The sequence below is a fragment of the Corvus brachyrhynchos genome, unplaced genomic scaffold (assembly GCF_000691975.1).
Source record: "Corvus brachyrhynchos isolate BGI_N302 unplaced genomic scaffold, ASM69197v1 scaffold142, whole genome shotgun sequence".
Classification (NCBI taxonomy): Eukaryota; Metazoa; Chordata; class Aves; order Passeriformes; family Corvidae; genus Corvus; species Corvus brachyrhynchos.
Window position 1 is genome coordinate 6,325,734 of NW_008237226.1, and position 6,000 is coordinate 6,331,733.

Below are 6,000 nucleotides of genomic sequence, written 5' to 3' on the forward strand. Positions count from 1 at the left end.
TTAGAATCAGGGAAGCTAAAGTGTGTCATTTAAGATCAAACCTCATTCTAGAGCCAACAGAAATCAAGCAAGAACGGTTTTGCACTATATCGAAATTGTATCTGACTCAAACAAGCAGAATTAAAAGTGTTAGAAGATACTCATTCAAATTGAGTCTATGAACACACTTTATATAAGAAGGTGACACTTGGCAACTTCTATACTCATGTTCTGTTTCTAATATTTCTAAATGAGTATTTCTAAGTAAATATTTCCAGTATTTCTAAGTAAATCTATCTATACCATGTGCAAAGCAGGCACAGGTGGTGTATTTCTTTGCTGTTTTGGGGGTTTGCTTATTTTTTTCCTCCCTCTTTTCCTTTTTAGTTTTAAGATGAGAAAAGAGAATTCTTTACATCTGTTTGTTCACCATATACTGCTTCTTTCCTTATTTATTCTCTTTTTCTCCCTCCACAACTATTCACACAAACTTGGCAACTGCAGTGGTAGTGGGAAGATACTGCTTGTATCCTGAATCTGAAAACAAGGGTTAAAATCTTGGATGATGGTTTGACAAAGGCCAGGTGTAGTATTATGAAACCCTACTGTCCCTTTGCAATCTGAAAGGCTGTGCTACAAGATAATGACGTGCAGTTTCATGGTCAGCATTTTTATAACCAAAATTTGGAGATGGGAAGAAGCCAACACAAGCATTATAGACTGACTCTTTGAAGTGATAAATATACTATTGGTTGTCATTGTTATGCATCAATTAGGAATTCTGTCTGAAAAATGAAATAAAGGAACACAGTAATTAAGTAATAGCAGATATTAGCCATGTAAGTATTTCTATTTCTGTCAAATGGTTTTGCTGTGAAGGTGAAAAAAATTTCTTCTTTCTAAAGTCCAACGTGGTTTCTGAAAAATAAAACCATGTTACATGAGAAGTCTTGACCATTTGTAATTAAATTTATTAATATTGCTCTCATAGTCATAGTAGTGCATCTCACCCCAGCTTCTCTTCATGCTCCCACAAAAAGATAAGGGTAAAAGAGAGAAGTCACTTTTTGCACCACATCTAAAAACCACAAAAATGTAGTGGCTTTGCATCTGGAATGTGAACAAAACATTAACGTGTTTCATGAGAAAAGTAAAACAAAAAACCACGGCCTAATCAATTGAATAAAAGTTAAGAGTGCCCAGCTCATCTGTCACAAGAAGAGCATTCCGAGACATGTTGCAGGTCTTGTTTGCACTGCTTGTTAACCAGGACAGAGGAGTCCCCAGAAGGAGCATTCCAGTTTCTGCTTGGTTCAGTACTTGTTTGTATGAGGAATCTACACTTCAGTATTTTAGAAACTAAACTTACAGATCTGTCATGTACTGCAGTTGCTTTTTTCTCCCCCTCTCACTAAGTTAATTCTACCTAGAACTGCTGATTAATTTGTCATAAGCACCCTCAGCACTACAGATGTGGTCAAAAGATGAAGGTCACAAAAGCAGCAATAATAAAGGCCCTAAAGAAATTAACCTTATTCTGTGGTTGCCACTTTTTTTTTGACACTGCAACAGTGTTAACCAGAACCCCATGTAAGTATACTTCTTGCATGCTGAATAACAACACCAGCCAGCTCAGCTAGGTAACCTATGAATGAACGTCACCCTGCATTGGTACTGGGTATTCATTAGACTGAACTTCTCATGCTATTAAAATTAATGGAAATTACTTCATTGACTCTAAGAAGACCTGGACTACAGTTCAAGAACATACAAATATCCGCTACACTTGCACAGAAGTGCAGTGTAGAGAAAGAAAGCAGCTTTGCATTATAGGGACTGTGCTGCTTTGGGCACTTGAACCACCATGGACATCTTCACAACAGGACACACAGTCCACTGAATCAGGAGGTGATGGTGAAACATTTTGTGGTGCTCTGCTTGCTACCAAGTATAGCACCTGAGAGCCTGCTCCAAAAGGGTTGTAAAGGATTTGGAAAAAAACCAGAACTACTTTAACCACTGCCTAATTATACAAGTTAAAGAAAATTATTAGAAGTAAAATCTTCTGCATATTCACCAAAAATATATAGGTAAATAAGCATCCTTCTTTAAGGACCTATATTCTATGAAGTTTCCTTCATCAATGTTTCAGGAAATCCATATTTAAAGGACTGTGATCAAACCACGGAAACAGCATATAGAAATGGAGTTCACAAGTACCTTGGGAAGGAAGCAGCATGATAATAATGGCAGTTACTATTTCCTGTATTAGAAAAATAAACATAGCTCTGAAATACAGCTTCGGTTTTAATGGCGATTATGATAAAAATTGTTAAAAATAAGCAATGATGCAATAATTCCATGCAACAATTTTATTCAGACAATATTCCCTCAAAATCAGATAGCAAATAATGAAATTATTTTCCTCACCCCTGCCTCCCTCTACTCCACATCCTGAGGTACACTACAAACTGAGGTATCTTTTCAAAAAGATTTTTAAAAGCTAGACAATGTGCATGAAATGAAACGGAATGTTAAAAAGCCAACGTCAACTGTTTTCTAAACACGAACCCACAGCAATGTGATCACTACTCTCAGCAGGCATAGAAATGAAACCATGATGTTCTCTTAATTGTTTCAGGTTATATTAGAAAAAAAGGGAAGAAGCCCCATCATTTAGAAAGTGTAGTGAATTAACAGAGTTACGACAACCCAGACTGAGATCAGAGCAAGCACATCTCAGTTGCATGCACCCCTGCCTTGGCTGCTCAGAGCACACAGATGTGTAACTTCACAGCACTCTTCTGGCTGCTCACGGGGACTAGCACAGATTTTGTTGTGAGCTACACCAGGTATGTGGCTTAAAGTATGATCCTTGCATATTTAGAAACCTATCTTCCTAGCTTCTTTAATCTTTTACTACAAAAATCAGAATAAGACCATACACACTACCAGAGCAAGTTCAGAGTCATTCATTCTGCCTGATGTGTCCATCTCTAACACCAGAAGTCACCAGCGATATTTCACCTGCTCCCAGTACTCAGAGTAAGTATCCAAGCCAAGGGATTCCTCCACTGTAGATTTAACTCTGGTTCCAGCTCAGGCTCCATTTCTGACTGCTACTCACTCACTAAATTCCTTCACCTGCATCTAGGCTGCTTTCAAGTCAAGCCAAGATCATCTGGACTGCAGATAAAACCTGCCCTCTGCAGTTAAATCATCGGTGTTGACATTGCACTCAGCTCACCCATAGCTCCTCCCAAGTGCCTTGGCCACCTAATGCACTTCTTGACTGAGAAAGAATCAAAGCAACACAGCTAAGGGCAGTTTCAGGAGCCAGGCATACATCCCAAGATGTCACAACATTTATGATGAAGTGCAACATCACTGAGGAGACAGAAACTTGAATGTTTCATTTGGGGGGAGAGCTGAAGAGGAAGAGGAAAAGCAGGTTGTCTCAGAATTTCCTCCCAGACATTCATCAAGAAAAGAAATACCACACCTCCTCAAAACCCTTAGAGATAAAAAATCATAGGCAATCTTGTCTATGAGTAAAGTCATGGTGCGACAAACAGAAACAAGAGAGGATACCAAACTACAGCAGAGGTCAGCAGAAGGCAACAGTGTTGTAGCATCTGTTTGGACAGAGTACTCCAAAGGAGTACTCCATGTAAGGAGCTCAGGCAGCAGTATTCCACTTCACAAAGTAAATAAAAAAAACAGTACTCCACTTTACAAAAAAAAATAGATGCATTGAGATTTATGCCTTTTGACTCCCTTACCAAGCCTATTATTATTTCTAGGCTAACATGAACTCCTCAGGAAGTTTGGTATCCTAGCATTTAAATGTAAAAATGCAACTAATTATTCTTTAAGTAACTAAGGCAAATAAATGGTAACAGAAACTAGAAAGAGGTATTATTCATGAAAAGTAGCCCCTGAAATAAACTTGAATTCATTTGGTATATGTTTATTTCAAGACAATGAAACCTTAAAGGCTTTACCAAAACAGCAGCCCATCATATGTAATATTAAAGTGATAGATACAGTAACTTTTTACATCACTACACATAGAGTTGTTAGCACATTAATAATCATCTTTCATCAAGCATAAAACTCAGAGTTAGGAAATACAGCTGCAATAGCACAATTATACTGCTCTCTGCATATACCCTGAAGCGAAGAAAACAAATGGGCTGCTTTTCATTAAGGGAGTTTGGCAACCATCTCTAAAGACAGTGTTTTCTTTCCAGAAACAATCCCAAGAGGCGTTTCAGAGTCTCTTTCCTGAGGTAAACCTGGTACATGAATATATATTTATACTACAAACTACAACTAGCAATTTTCTAGTACATAGCACCTCTTAATTTTTCAGTAAGAAATTCTACATCTAAGTCAAATATTAACTTGTAATAATTTCTTGTTTTAAAGCAAAGCAGTAGCCCTACATTCACGTATGCTTAGTTTAATTCAGTTTAATTTGTATGAGCAAGATTTTGTCTTTTATGGAATCATAAAAGACAAAAATTATTTACAAGCATCAAATTCAAAATTTTAATTTAAGAAAGACCCCTTTTATGGTGTAAGGCAGGGAAAAATAGTGTAAGAAAAATAACTTCCAATTAAATGTAGGAATGGGCACACTGAAATATTTTATGTGTATTTTAAGCCATTATGTATTCTGATTGTATATTTTAATGCATAAAGTCAACAATAGACATGGCATCTTCATTAGGTACAGTTTTCAACCAAAAGTTTCTCCATCAGAAACTACACTACCTTAGATCAGCTACAGCTGATTAAAAAAAATACCACATAATCTCAATGTAAAATTAGTTTCCAGCTCCTTTTTAATATATAGCCACTCTGGCACGAACATATGACATGAATGGTAGGGATTAGTTCCCTAACCATAATCATCTATTTTTATTCCACACCCAGGTTTAGCAGAGGTGAGCTGGGACTCACCACACCCTTCAGAAGTGACAAACAGAGCTCACTTAGCCTAGTAATGCATCTGAAGTAGCAGCAGACATCTATTCTCTTAGGAAACACAATCTCACCCGATGCAACCACCAAATTTTGATTTAATCATCTTAGTAAACATTTAATGCTCAGAAACTAATAGCTGGGGGACAAGAGATCATGGAGAAAATTTTGGTATAGAAAATAACTCTAGAGACTGAAAGAAAAAAACCCTGATACTAAAAGCCAGTAACACAGTCTTATTCCCAAGCAGCTGTTTTCTGAAAGCACAGAATTACATGAAATCCTATAGTTTTAAACTATCTCCTGATTGGCATCATTTATCAGTATACATATCAGTGCAAAACCAGGAAATCACATCTTTTCAGTGTAGGAGATGAGCAATATAATTGGTTAAGATTCTCATAACAAAGTTAGGATGCATCCTAAACAATCCTACAATATTCATAACCATTTTTACATTTACTTTTTGCTTCAAGGGAGTACTTGTTACAAGTGTGGGTTCAATATAGATGGTATTTCTTTATCATAGATTCCCAATCTAATTGCAAATTTAAATCATAGTGAAATGTTTCACACAAGGAAGTTCAAGAAGTACAAAGCATCCCCAAATATCTCTCATCCTCCATCACAAGAGTACACCAAAACAGGTGCATTTTCTCTCCAAGTTTCTCTCCAAGGTGTCCAAATGTTACTATGTGTCTTGAAACATCCTATGTGTTGTTCAAATTTTTAGATACAAAAGAGCATGAAGAATACCTACCTAGCAACAATACAGGCTACCTACACAAATTAGACTGAAATTGTTTTGGATCAAAGCAAAGACAAAAACATCCTCAGAAACCTTTTAACATCAGGAAGGTAAGCGAAGAGCCCACAAGCATGGTGCCCAGGCTCCTGAGCAGAACTCTGGCCAAGCTAAGCCCAGGGAGGGGGAAAGTAAAGGGGACACTTTCTTCCCTGGTTTGGAGTTTAACTGGTGAGTCTGAAGACAATTACTAGCAATATCAAGATAGCTATGCCCAACTGTCTCCT

At 37.1% G+C, this 6,000-nt stretch overlaps 1 protein-coding gene across 4 annotated transcripts in view; it reads right to left on the reverse strand.

The window, feature by feature from the left end:
- Nucleotides 1-6,000, reverse strand: part of ICA1 (islet cell autoantigen 1) — a 59,345-nt gene that overhangs the window by 17,491 nt on the left and 35,854 nt on the right. The window lies entirely within an intron of this gene.